Source organism: Pygoscelis adeliae, unplaced genomic scaffold (genome assembly GCF_000699105.1).
Source record: "Pygoscelis adeliae isolate BGI_AS28 unplaced genomic scaffold, ASM69910v1 Scaffold75, whole genome shotgun sequence".
Lineage (NCBI taxonomy): Eukaryota > Metazoa > Chordata > Aves > Sphenisciformes > Spheniscidae > Pygoscelis > Pygoscelis adeliae.
The window spans coordinates 2,779,684-2,792,324 of NW_008824772.1; the positions used below are offsets into that span (position 1 = coordinate 2,779,684).

The following is a 12,641-nucleotide window of genomic DNA, read 5'->3' on the forward strand; positions in this document are numbered from 1 at the left end:
CCCTTTGATTCGAGTACAACGACATGACACAGGATGTCTCCTGATAGCAGTTTTCTCATCGTGCAGTAATCCGAGAAGTCTCACTCAGAGTTTCTTTATAGACAAGGAATTGTACTAGGCAACAGGTGAAAACTCTGAATGTACTGCACAAAACTCCCTTTCATAATTCCCCTGTAATATCTCACTGTTGGCTTGGTAATGAGACAAACAGAAAGATTTTAAGTGAAGTTTCAAAATATGGCAGAAATAGAAAGCCAGTGATTTACTCTTTCACTTAACTGACAGCTTCCCAGATGAGAAACCTGTGGCAGCTCCTGCAGCTAGATAACCCTGCAAAGAGTGATTCATAAAGGGATGGTTGTTGATGCTTGTGCGGAAGAGTTCAGAGGCAAACAAATATTTATGAAAGGCAGTATTTATCTATTAGACTCACAAAATACTGTGCATTACTGATTTCCATAAAAATCAGATCTCAGAGACACAGTGAAATACTGACTTCATTCATTATTTAGGTCTCCCTCCTCACTTTTCCACAGGGTTAATAGCAACCAATGAATCTTTCCTCGGAAACATCTGTGCAAGCTCATTTAAAAAAGCCAAGAATTTAACAAAGTAAAGACTGTTGGTTTAAGCTAAGATTTTCACAAACTCTTAAAGCCCAAATCCCATGCTGATGTAGGGTACATTGGTTACCAGTCTAGACCCCCCAGGTTTTTGCAGTACATATGCATGTAGTAAATGTCCCGCTGGGAAGGGAGGGAGAACACCAACGAGGTTCTCAGCATCTCTTCTTCAAGAGACACATTCTGTGCTCCCAGAGGTAAACAAGCAAAAGCAAAGCCATAGCATGCACGTAGAAAATGCATGGATCCAGAGCTTTGAGAATGTGTGTACGACTGCACAGACACACAGACAGGAAAGGCCTCTTCCCCCACTCCCAGAAAAGAGCTGCATTATTTTATGGGCAGGACTGATGTCACTTGGACAAGGCCTAGAGACTCCAGAACAATCCTCAGAATTTAACATTTCTGTGTTGTTGCTGATAAGCTGATCACAAAAAGGATGCAAATTACCCATGATCATATTGGTTTCTATTTTGTTATCATGCATAGATTAAGGGGGAAAAAACCAAACAATGAAGGAACACTTATTTTTCACTTTAGCCACAAGCTTCATATATGTCAGACCAAATTCTGAAATTCCTCCTCCAAGTTTACTGATGGAAATTCAATCACAGTAAAGACTTCTAATTCAATTAGGATTGTGAGATTTGGTCTAGAGGTTGTATGGTGCATGTGATCCTTTAGGATAACTGGGGGTACTAGATAAACATTTGCAGAACATCCATTCTCCATAAGTAGCAGGTGAACAAGAGAAACTATTCTCACTACAGTTCAGACTTCTCCCAATTGGTTTTGCTTTAATCTCCCAAACTTTAACTTCCTTTTTGTGGCCTTAGATTTACTTTCCTCTGATTTTTCAGAATTCATCTCCCCCTCCCTTTTTCCTTCATTCTTCACTGCACTCCTTCTACATATACATTTTAGGTAAGTTGTCTTTGCATGCCCATCTCCTCAGTGCGCAGAGCTCAGTTTTGCGCACACTCTGCTCAGAGGCAGTTCTGGACTGTGAATGGATGAAGGGAAAGTAGGACATCGGTTCCCCGTTCAGTCTCGGATGTAAGCTCTCTTGTACAATGCACTGAGAGAAAATTCGGTTGAACACATTGCAATAATAACTGGTCTATGAAATATTCCGAGGAGTGTAACAAGAAGCCAGTGGAGCAAAGATCCCAAGAAATACACTAGTTTAAAATGTAGAGATTTATGGCAGAGACCTATAGAGATCTAAATATGACAAGCCATTTTAAGTTCTGAAACTCTAAAAGACAAAGGAGGACCCTGGTAAAGGTGAAGCTGTAAGAGTTGAAAGGAGGCATATATGTGGAAGAAGTTCCTACTCTAAGACTCTTAAAAGCTTACAAGGTGGGGAAAAAAAAACCTGAGCAGGAACATAGGCTCATTTATTTCATGTTCTTAGGTTGATTTTTATCATCTAAGAATCTGACCAACAGTTCTTAGTGGTTCCTCAACACCCTACCCCGTTCTGGACAGGTTCCCATCTTCCATGCACTAGACTATTCCATGAGCATGCCTTAGGGCACTGTAACCATCTGGTCCATCTCCTGATGAAAGACACATGCCCCAGTTACCCCAACAAATCTTCCTCAATGACATTAGCCTTCAAGGACACGGTAATAAAAAACTCATTGGAGCAACAAACAGCAATAATTTTTTCAACATACACATGCCAGTAATAAATGCAGAACAGTTACCAATGTAGGAGACTTCTTGTGGAGAATATGTAAAAATACTTGAGGTTCTGTCTATTGCTCTGTCTGTGACCAAAACAAACCAAACATGTCCTCTCTGCTGCTGGAAGAAGGTGGTAGCATATTCAGTATGTATAAGTTGAGAAATTCCCCCCATTTTAAATGAGGTCAGGCTTTGTATACAGTGTTATGAATAAATTTCTACCATGGGCAAGAAAGTTTACTTAAGTATCGCACTATTCTGTAAAAATGGCTGGCCAAAGCTCTACAATATGTTTACATCATATTTATGTATTTGGACTATATCAAAGGGTGCAGAGCCTGCAAACTTTCTCTCCTCCATCCATTATCCTGCTTTGGCTCTACGTGGTGCTGTACAAACACATACTGAGAAAGCCTTTGCCCCAAACAATATGCCGAGTGACCAGAGACTTATGTAGAACGGCAACAAATGAACAGGATTCACACTAGGGATGTCTCCTTGCAGACTCTCCAGCTCCACGGCTAAGAACAAATCAAAGTCTCTTGCAAAGCCAAATTTTTTGTTATCATAGTCCTATTTACACAGGCTGGCAACAGCTCCAAGGAATCACCCTTTTTGATATGCCTTTTTTACCTTACCGTGTCTACTTTATGCATTCCCTTTCCAAACACTTCGTAGTCATGGTGGTTTGAGACTAGGCTGCCAGGTTCATACTGTCAGCCCAAAACGCTCATCAGCATTTGCATCAACTCTGTATCAACATTGCCATGGCTACGTTATTAGCCCAACTTAACCCTCCTATGAGCTTATCATAATGCCAAGTACCAAACCAAACCTGGGATCCAGTGTACACATCCACCTAAACAGGCTACTCTATCTCATGGCCTATTCCCCAACTGATATTAGAGTCAACTGGGTAATTACAATAACAGTCCGGGTAAAAAGGTGAGCCAAATAGCAAAACTCCGAATTAACAAGGCCTCTCAGGGGACTAATTAATCTTGCCTGGATTTCTGTAAACTTAGAAGAAGTAACAATTGACAGTTTCTTTCCTATTTCTCACCTGTTTTGACCGTAGCTCTTGGAGCAAGGACCGTTTCACTTTACTTCTAAACACTGCCCGGCAGGCGGCAGTCCTGGTACCCGGTGGCACTGCCCTACCAGCGTACACACAGCTCCGAAACCTGTAAGGCTCTGCAAGGACAGTGTTGAATGGAAAGAAATGATCTCTCTGTTCCACCAAGCTTAGGATGAACTTCAGCAGCCTCTTCTTGGCATGCAATCGACCAACAGAAGCTGCCTTTCTCTGCACCCTTATTCCTAGACAGGGCCTCTGTGTCCCTGGTTGAAAGAAGGTCAAATAGCCCATATCTCTTCTTAATTTTTAATCGCAATTTCATGCTGTTATTTCAGCTGCTGGAGGTGGTGTAGCACAAATCTCTCAGGAGTAATTCCTAGGTACTCTCTTGTAGGCTGGCCTAGTTTTTCTTCCTGTTAGGTTACAAATTGCTTATCACAGCCCAGATGTGTGACAGTACTGGAAAAGCCTGCCTCCACCCAGACAAATACATTCTCCATTGCAGCATGTAAAAAGAAAAAAAAATAAAAATCACATTTTGATTCTTCTCCAGCTTCTAAAAATAGACAAGATAATCAAGATCTAATTTTTAGCTCTATGAGCCCAGCTGAGTATGATGGTTTAATTTTAAACAGTTCCGTTGCCTCTGATAGAGGACAGTGCCACAGGCCCCCCCATGCGGCACCTCGCTGCGGTAGTCTCCCACAGTGGGAGGCAGGTCTCAGCGCTGCCGGGAAAACCTGGCGGGGGGAGACACTCGGATGGGTAGGCCAAAGTCCACGCGGTTTTATGGGGATTTTGGACATTGCAAGGGCTGGGTACGAAATGTGAGGAGGAAGAAGTGGGAAAGGTGTCCTAGAGCTTTCATAACTAGGAAAAGTATTGGGCAATTTAATGAACTGCATGGGTCACTTTGGTGGCAATTCTTGAGGCTACTGAAATCACGTATTTGAACCCTAAAATATTGTGGGCAGTATAGCGGCAGCTGTGTGACAGAAATTATTCCTGTAAGATTTCACCTATGGAGGAATTTTTTTATGTAAGTGGGAAAATTCCTAGCAGTATGTGCAGCTCTCTTGTTTTGAAAAATGAGAGACGCTGCCTCCAAAAAAATGGTCAGAGAGTTTCAGTTTGATCAGAGAGGCTAGAAGGCAGAAAAGAAGCAGACAAATCCTTTTTGTCTGCTTATGCAATGAGGGATTTCGCTGGTTTTGTTTAGCTAGAACATCTCTTCGTGGTTGACTTTCTCTCTACAGTTTCATAATAACCTGGAATATTTGCTTTATCAACTAGCTTTTACAGGTCTACACGAACTTTCTTCTGATTAAAAAAAAAATAATAAACCTACTTAAACCAATGCTTTTTACTCCAAAAAAAAAATTCCTATATTTCAATTTCACAGCCTTCCCACTGAAAATATTCCAAGAAGAATACTCTATGTCCCAAAATCTTCCATAAATGCAGCACAAATTTTCCCAAGCAGCAAGAAGAAAAGATATGAAGCAGAATAGGAAATAAAAAAATAAAAACAAAGACAGAAAGAGCCAGTTTCAAGTTTATGAACTGGAGGGCAAAGATATCCTCATCTTGTCACACAAGTGTCCAAGAAACCCACCGAATGCTACATGCACTGCCTCTTACGTAGCTACTTTTATTACAGATGTTTTGGTATTCCCCAAAGGCCATGTAGCAGAGTCCAGACTCGTTCACCACCCTCTGACCGAGCAGTTGTATTTCTTTTCAGGAGTACAGTACACAGCGAGTGCTGTCATAATATTTCTTTTGCTTATGTTGTTAATGTTATATTCTTGACACATCACGAATTAAAGGGGACAGATTTTCAGTACAGCAAACAAAAGGCAAAAAGGACTAAACCACAAAGCCATACTTACCTGAAGGATTAAATCAGTAGGGATGCGCCTTCCTCGATAGAAAGAGACCAACTTTTAGCTTTCAGTCATTTCACAGCCTCTGCCCAAAGACTGAGCCACAGCCTAAATTGGTTTATCCATGGAGAGACAAGGACGGGAGGAGTATTTTGCCATGGCAACTGACAATTCCAGAAATACCACCCCCAAAACTGTGCTCAGTCAGAAAATCAGCAGATTAAAAGCTTGAAGATAACGCCTCAGAAAGAAAAAATAGGGATGAGACAGAAAATGTCTATTAAACAGAGGTTCTGTCAAAGAGACGGGTGACAGGCTTTCAAATGGTAAAGCTTTTGAATGCTATACAAAACCCTACCTGGGCCACAGAACAGAAATAAATACTCAAAAAAGAGTCATAGATAACAACAAATATAGGTGACTTTCCTATAGATGCCTGGAAGGACACTACAGTTGGAACTTCATCTCCGTCGCCAAGTCACAGCAAAGATGGCTGAACCAGGCAGCCACACTTCCACCTGTTTCAAACCACCCAGCCAAATACAGCCCTAAGAAATAGAACATTTTGACTCAGACAAGCCCCTGTGGGAAGTGAATAATATTTGGTCCCTCATTGATTTAAGCTTCTATTATAGGAGGCCAGTAGTTCACCTGCAAGAGCAGGTACTTAAAATTTAAACCAGCTAACTGGCAGAATTTGTGCAAAAACACTGACATACACAAATTCAGCCCACCTTCCCAACCTCCAAAAGATAGCACTATCTGAATAAACACCACTGCACTGAGATACTCCATTCTGAGGGCTACGGAAACTCAAGCAGCATCTCTGTCGGGACACCCCCCAGCCCTGGGCAGTCTCCTGTTGGCCTCAGACAGTGGGATTGCATTTGGAGGGAGCAAAGCCCATCTACTGGGCTGTTGTGGCAAGAACTGGGTGGGAAAACATTTCTCCCAGCCTGGGAGCTCTTAGATTTCAAAATATTTTCTTGGCCCAGCTCAGGATGAGAAGGTCAAAACCTCAGATTTTTCTCAAAAGAAAATCCAAAACACATTTTGAGAAAGGGAAGAAATATTTTTTGACTGGGCCAGAGTGTTTCACTTCTTTTGTATTATTTTATGTGTGTTTTATACAACAACTGAGCAAAAATAAGTCAGGGAAAAAGCAATTCCCCCTTAAAAATGACAGCGTGTGTGATGTTCCACCAAATCAAAAATTCAAACTGCTTTTGAAAAAGAAGATAATCCTCAATCTCTTTTATGGCTGTTTTTGGAGGAGTCAGCGTTTATTTTGTTGGAAGATGCCTACCTTGCCCCGAGTGCAGAACTGCTCATTCTCTGTACAGCAGTTCTTCAGGGCAGCATTTCTTAATCATCTTGAGCAGCCAGAGAGGTAAGATTATTTTTATGCAGGTGTTTTGTACCAAGGGCATTTATTTTTGCATGTATGCACAAACATAAAAAATATAAATTCAGAATATTGCCAGGTGAAAGCAGGCAATTTCCATGTAAATTAGTCCCAAATGGGGGCATGCTGTGCTCTTCATTGCTCTTGGTAATTGTTCACTGGGGGTTTCTCGGCAGTTGTAGTTAATGTTGCTTTCTGATGCTTGGAAAAAAATAGGAAAAAATAAATTGCTGAGAGTGTTGCCCTTAGAGGTCACAATCAACTTCTCATTGGTGCAGACAGTGTGTTGCCTATGTATAATCCTGCCTAGTCCTACCTAGGAACATGGACTTTTTTCTCTCTGTAACTGTATGGCTGTGCTTTATCAAGCTTTTCTTCCCACCCTCTCCAGCAAGGGATTCAGGCAACAACCACCTCAGGAACAACCCAAGGTGTTGACCTAACTCCTGCCAGGGTCTGAGAAGTCTTTCTACTGATTTCAGCAGGGGCTGGGATCAATCCCTAGACTGGGTCTCCCAAAAGGCCATCCCTGGAGATGTTAAGCATACTCATTTCCCAGGGGATGCAGCAGAAGCTGAGGGGAAGGAGAATCTGGCAGATACAGGAGCACCAAATATAAAACAGACTTCTAGATTAGACCAGGGAAACCAGGGAACCCTCTGCTTCCCTTGGCATACCCAAGAGAGAGACTCGAGCCAGAACATTCCCCAGTTGAAGTACTGGGGGACATGCAGGAATGAAGATGCAGCCTCTCTCCCAGCTTCTTGAGGAAAGACGTTAGGATGAGCTGCTCATTATCACAGCGCGGGTCCCACAGCGACAGCAGGACAGAAGAGCCCATCAGCAGCTTAGTAAAGAGAAGCAATTTGCAAACATGCACTGTGCTGATCACTGTGTAGCATAAACACCCCAAGAGTCTCAAGCACAGGGAGGGAAGTCTTCACAAGCGAGGCAGACACCGAGCATCTGCAGGGCTGAAAACACAATGGGAGCCAAGAATGACTGAGAGAGTGTGGGTGGTGGAGAAAACTGGAGGCTGATAAGAAACAGGGGGGGGAAAAAAGCTTCAATTTGCTGTGTTTAATATTGATTCTCCTCACCGCACAGGCTGATTTTTTCTCTTTGCTATTGGTTGGAAAGGTATTCCCAACTTAATAACATCTTAGCTGCTTTGCTTCTGCTAAGATAGGAGTGTCTCTGCCAATGCTACCACAGAAGGCAGGAGGAAAGATGTATTTTGCATAAACAGTTAGGCAACACCTGGGTTCAACGTTAGGAAAAAACGTATCAAGAAAACCCTCCTGACAAACGAGGTCAATCATTTTGCCCAAGAACACTGGTGACTCGGTGGTCAAGGAGGAGCCATTTGTTCAAAACACAGCATACGAGAGATGAAAAATACAAAAAATTCTGGTTACAGACTCTCCAAAGTTTCCCCGCTGGATCTGACATCCTTCACTTAAACTTTGCTTCAGCTTCCAGAAGGAAGAGTGAGCTCAGTACAGCAAGGGCACACAGACCCAGAGCAAACTATGTGGGAAGACATTTTGTTAGGGGCTCAGCGCTGCCAAGTATGCACCAAAGATAAAAATACATCAACAGTCAAGCTCTGAAGGATGCGCGGTGCTATCTTTAGTAAAGATCTGCATTAACTTCTGGTGTCAGGTTAGTACTATTTCTTGACTGTCATTGTCTTTGTGGTGGACACAACCCCAAACTGGGCAGAACTTCTTTTGTTGATAGGGCAGATGTTTCTTGGGCTCAGGTAAGATCTGATGTCTTTGCTTGCTCCTCTCTACTGAAGTGACCCAGAGGGATTTGTTCTCTAGCAAACTAGCATTGCTGCTGCTGGCATGCTTGGTGAAAGGGATGTCCTCAGTGGAAAAAAAAAAACCTGAGAGCTTTATTTAAGGTGGGAACAATAAGAAGAAGAGAACTGCAAGTTTGAGATCAATAAAATATTCAATGCTTTCCTGGGCTTTGCTTTTCAATAAATAGCAAGAGACAGCACAATCGGAGATAATAACTGCAATTCCAGGCTGACAAAGGAGACCTATGCAAATGGCCCTTCACCTTTCCTCAGTCCAGCTGTGTCTCTGCCTGCTACGTTCTTCCACAACCTAATGAAAAACCCATTTGGATCACAGCCTTTTTCCAGTGCAGAAAGGCCCCCCCTGTTCTGACACAAGTGTTAGCAGATATCCTTAAGCAGCTAGTGGGGAAAAAATTTTTTTTCAGAAGCCAGTGGGGGACTCCTAATTGCTATTGAAAATATTTTCAAAGCGGCAGATCAGCTAGTAGTCCCAGCTCCATCCCAGAGGCAAACACAATTTATTTGTCATGTTTCAACAATTTTTCTGCTGTTCATACAGTGTAATTAATCACTTGGCAGGCAGGAGAACACACACAGGACTGAAAAGGCAGCTCATTCTTCGACATGCAGCAATCATCCTGTACCTTGTTAAGAGGCAGACTCGCTCTCTTATTTACAGGTGAGAGCAGCAAAAAAATGGAAAGCAGCAACTCAATACAGCAACAATTACTAATAAACAAACAGCCTTGTTTAAAACAAGGATCCTGCTATTATTGTGTCTTACAACAACGTTCTTCCACTGGCTTTGCATGTCCGGCATTTGAGCATTGATTTCAGATGAAAAGGCAATTACTCACATGTAAAAATACATAGTCTGTCCCTTCATAAGCAGCTACTCAAATAGGTACCCTGCTATCTGGTGGTGAGAGGTTCTAAGATCTGTCATTCAACCTCCTCTTCTTTCACCTATCCGGGTGATCTAGATTCAGGCTGCCTTCAAATCTGAACAGCCAAAATACGCCAGGTGAAGAGCTGAAAAATCCAGCTCCTGTTGCTGATTCCCTTTTCCCCAAACTTAGGTGCTCAGACAGAAGAGCACCTAGACCCAGGTCCCTGCTTCTCAGGACCTGCAACGCAAATCTTGGCCAGGGAGCTGCAGATGCAGCCAGCCTAATTCCCTCTGAGTCCTGTGGCTAGTGCTCCCAGCTGGCTAGGTGCCCGGGAAGGCCCAGAGCCAGCCATTCGGAAATACTAGACACAGGCAATTTGCTTTGTTTGAGCTGGCTGAATCTGGGTCTGGGTTTTCACACACGTACTTCAGCTGTGGACTTTCTGTTGGTTACCACCTCCAAAAGGCTATCCATGGGCTCTGAAGTGCTACCAGATGCTTGCCACAAAGCAAATCCTGCACACTGGACTAGGGAGACTTTTGTCTCCCTTCAAACTGAAGCCAAAACAACAGTTGAGGCCATAGCAGCAAACACTGTGAAAGGAATTCAGGATCAATAAATTGGCTTCTGGCAAATTCAGAGCGTTTCTATTATCTCTCTAAAGGCTGTAAGAGACAGAAATTATACTAATAAACAGCACTTGACTGAAGCAGTGCCTGAAATGGAGCATAATACAGACCTTAACCAAATCAACAGACTCTGAATTCATAGACAGAGGGGGCAGGTTTATTTGTAGTAGGTCCTGGAGCTGAGAGGCTCTACAACTGCTAACTCCTAACTGCAATCCCACCCTCCTAAGTTTCTTTGGACCAGCTTTCTCTCTGTGTGCTAACATACTCTTCACAGCCTGATTCAGTGCTGATGGAAGTCAGTGGGAGATCTCCCACTGATCTGACAGTCCTGTAGTAACCAAGTGCTGCTCTTTGCTTTCTGCATATCACACCTTAACAGACTTGAGGTCAAAGGAAGAGGTCTGCATTCACCTGAAATATCACTGACACAGCCTTTAATTATAGACCATTAGAAACCTTCCATGGAATGGTCTTTGCAATTTAAATTGCATTTACAATAGGATTTTTTTTCTCCTTTTTGGACTAAGTTTTTAGACATTAAAAGCTTGTCAGCTTTTGTTCTTGTTTACACTGAAGGAAAAGTAAAAGCAGACTATTTAGAAAATGTCAAATGAAATGCCCCAAGCTCCTGGTATCAGGGGATTTTATGTATCAATCTAAATTAATTGCATCCAGTTGGTTGCAATTAAAAGCTGGAGGCTTGGCAGTTTCTTCTTCACGATTTGACTCAACATACATAAACAGATGGATCAGTTCAGCACCTTACCGTGGCTCCTGCCACTTCATCCCACTTCTTGGCATTACCTTCACCTCTTCGGGTTTCTGCCTTTGGGCTTTGGAAAGCTACAATACAGGGAGTGGGCACTTGGGAGGGGAAGCAAAAGTGAAAGCAGGGGACAGGGGAAATAACATGTGACAAGGATAAATCTCCTCCTCCTCTCAAATCACATTGTGAATACAGAGACAGTATAAAAATGAACCAGCTCAGTACCTGTCTTTGTGTAAGTACAACCCCTTGGGTGGAATAAAAGAGATGCATTCCCTTTTAAAATATCTATTCGTGCCATCACAGCAGATGTAGCCTTCTGCTGTGTGAGAATTTGACTGCACTTGAGAATTAGACAGACATGCGAAGGGTATACTGGGATGAAAATTAGATTAGATAGGCAGCTACCATTTGTGCCATTGGGAGCTGCCCATAAACTTGACTACATCACCAGGAATTCACACTCAATAAGGTCTGGGAGATTCAAGGAGAGCTCATATGTTCTCAGTATGTGCTTCTTTGGGAACAGGGAACAAATCTCATCAATGGTGATAACCTCAAATCCACCTGGGCCTTAGTTCTCCTCCGTTACATCAGATTTAAAACTCCAACTTTCTGCCATAGCAGAGCAAGTGCAGAACCTGTTCACAGCCTTTTCCCAGTCTTTAACTGACATCTAGCGAACAGTTTCTAAACTGCACCTGAAAGACCTGGAGATTGCAGATGAAGCAATCCCCTCTGGAGGGCAGCTGTGCAGAGGAGCTGTGCGATAAGCATGGGGTGTACAACAACGTGCACCGTTTCCTGTCCTCTCCCTAAGACGATAGCTGATCTGCCCTGTAGGGAAGAACCTGGTTCTGCTCAGAGGGTGCACAAATACTGCATTGGCTCAATTAAAGTGGGCAAACACAGCTGCTGGACTCTACTGCAATGGTGCCGCCCACTGCAGGGACCATACAGGATGGCTGGTGGACATCAGAAGTCCTACCCAGAAGTGATCAGCCAAGGCTTCCACCACAGCACTGCCAGATCAACTCCTTCTGAACAGGAAGGGTCACCCTCTGCCCCCTTCCTCTCCTAGAGGCGCAAATCTAGAAGTCAAACGGAAAACTCATCAGCTGCTATCAGGATTAGCAACTGCAACTCCCACCCTCAGGCTCTCCTGGTGGAGAGGTGGCAGGAGTGGTGCAGTTTGCAGCCATCTCACAGTTTGTCTTCAAGCACTCTCCACAGCACATCTTTGGGTGACAGCAGATGTAAAATCCCTGAGGAATAAAGACCCAATGACCATGCCACCTGCCTTCAAAGTGTGTCAGAACCGGCCTGCAATGTCTGCTTAGCAATAGGGGAACATCTCGTGTTTGCAGAGAGCCCGCTTTCCGTTTTATAGCCTCTATCATCTATTGCAAAACAGGGAGTTTGGTTTAGGATATCTATTAAGGTAACCAAGGAACAGCACGGTGGGTATCTATGTCATCAGAACAAAAAAATAAGGTTTTAGAAACAAGCAGAGTGATGGTGGCATCAGCCTGCCGCAGCCCAGGTACTGAAACCAGCCTGTCATTTTCATCATGCAAAAAGAGCCAATAAGCCCAGACAACTCTTCCTTATTAAGAAATTTTGTGACCAAATAGTGCCCTCCCGTTTGCAGTTATGGAAGACTCCTTCCTTCTTATGACAGACATCTGCACTGAGATGAAGGAAATGTCTCTATACTTTCTGTATGAACAGTGGAAACCATTTTGTATAACACCATGAAGTGGTGTAACACCAGCATGTTTATCATCACATCTTTCCTCAGTTCATGAGTATTCTTCTCACACTTCAGCACCTGAGAAGGTAAAATGCTTTCCCTA

At 43.1% G+C, this 12,641-nt stretch overlaps 1 protein-coding gene across 1 annotated transcript in view; it reads right to left on the minus strand.

Moving 5' to 3' along the window:
- The window catches only part of RAB11FIP4 (RAB11 family interacting protein 4 (class II)), a 107,541-nt gene that overhangs the window by 57,768 nt on the left and 37,132 nt on the right, over positions 1–12,641 (minus strand). The window lies entirely within an intron of this gene.